We start from the raw sequence: 1,858 nt of genomic DNA on the forward strand, positions 1-1,858 counted from the left end.
AAAGGGAAAAAACGCGTTTTCTGTTTTTTTTTTCGTGAGAGGCACGGTTTTGCTTCCGCTAGAGGCACGGTTGTGCTTTCGCGAGAGGCACGGGCGTGCCTTTTTCGGAAAGAAAAAAAACGCGTTTTCTATTTTTTTTTCTTTCGCGAGAGGCACGGTTTTGCTTCGGCCAGAGGCACCGTTGTGCTTTCGCGAGAGGCACGGGGCGTGCTTCTTTCGGAAAGGAAAAAAAACCTGTATTCCCGGTTCGGTTTTTCATCAATTTTTTCGTCCGGTTTTTTTCGTCAAAAAAAAGTTCGTCAAAACCTATTAACATGGGATCTACTTTTGAAGATCTCGACGCGAGGAATCCAACGGCGAAAGCGGTTTGAGATTTAGACGCACGGTTTATGAGATAAAACATTTTGAATAAACGGATCTACGGAAAAAGGGAAAAGTCCCAGGTTGCGACAAGTGGCGCACAGACAGCGTGCTACTTGTCGCAACCTGGGGAAGTTGGAGTGATTTCGAAAAGCAGCGTGGGTAGGAAAATCGAACCAGGGACCCCTGAGATCGAACCACACCGCAATAACCACCACGCCAACAGGCCAGACGCGCTAACGTCTTCTTCCGACTTTTCTTATTTCCTATTTCCTCTTTCTTTTTTCCATTTTCCGTTTTTCGTTTTTTTTCTGTTTTTTTCCTGGTTTGGTGATTTCTTTCAAATTCGTGAACTTTTCTTAAAATGGATCAGTATTTTGTTTCTCAAAATTGATCTTTTTTTTGTTCAATTCAATGAACTAATTTTCAAATTTGATGAACTTTTTCTAATTCTTTTGATTTTTTGTTGAAAATCCATGAACTCTTTTCAATTTTCATGAACTTTTTCGAAATTCGATGAACTTTTTTCTCAAAATTGATTATTTTTTCATTCAATTCAATGATTTTTTTTTCAAATTTGATGAACTTTTTTCATTTTTTTGAAAATCCATGAACTCTTTTCAATTTCGATGAACTTTTAAGAAATTCGATGACCTTTTTTTTAAATGGATGAACTTTTTATCATTTTTATGAGCTTTTTTCAAGTTTGATGAACCTTTTTGATACGTGATGAACTTTTTCTCGAATCCCATGAACTATTTTCAAATCCGATGAATTTCTTTTTCACATTTGTGAACTTTTTTCAAATCAGATGAACTTTTTTCAATAAAAAATGAAAAAAGTTCATCGATTTGAAAAGAGTTCACGAATTTGAAAAACAATTCATCAAATAAGGAAGAAAAAAACAGAAAACGAAAAACGGAATAAAGGAAAAAGGAAAGAAAGGAAAAGGAAAGAAGAGAGAAGGAAAGAAGATAAGGGCAGAGAAGATTTAAGCAATCGCACCCACCCAAGTGGCCGAGTGGTTACTGCAGCGGTGCAGCGATCATGAGGTTGCAGGTTCGAATCCTTAGCCTTAAAAATGTTGCAATACAAAAGGATTCCCCCCCCCCAGGCTCTCGCGTCGCCCCTCGTGGGCGACTCGAGGGCGACCGAATCCCTAGCGCCTCGAACCCTCCTCCCCCTCTCCCCCTCCCCGCCGCCGCCCGAGGACTCCGCCGGCCCTGCTGTGCGGCCTCCCATGAAGGTGGCAGCGAGGCTCTGCTGCCCTGCCTCATCGCAGGGGGCTCCGGAAGCCGGGGCGGCGGCCCCGGGTGGAGATGGCGGCGCGGATCTCGCCGGTGGGTGGCGTCGCGGGAGCTGGCCGTTCCTTCCGACCGTGTGGGCGGCGGTAGGGCGGCGGAGGTCCTCCGTGGATGCGGGATGCTCCGGTGTTTCCACCGGATCTGGATCCCGGCCTCCTCCCCTTGCTTCAGCTCGCTCGGCCAGATCTGGCATT

Source organism: Triticum dicoccoides, chromosome 1B (assembly GCF_002162155.2).
Source record: "Triticum dicoccoides isolate Atlit2015 ecotype Zavitan chromosome 1B, WEW_v2.0, whole genome shotgun sequence".
Classification (NCBI taxonomy): Eukaryota; Viridiplantae; Streptophyta; class Magnoliopsida; order Poales; family Poaceae; genus Triticum; species Triticum dicoccoides.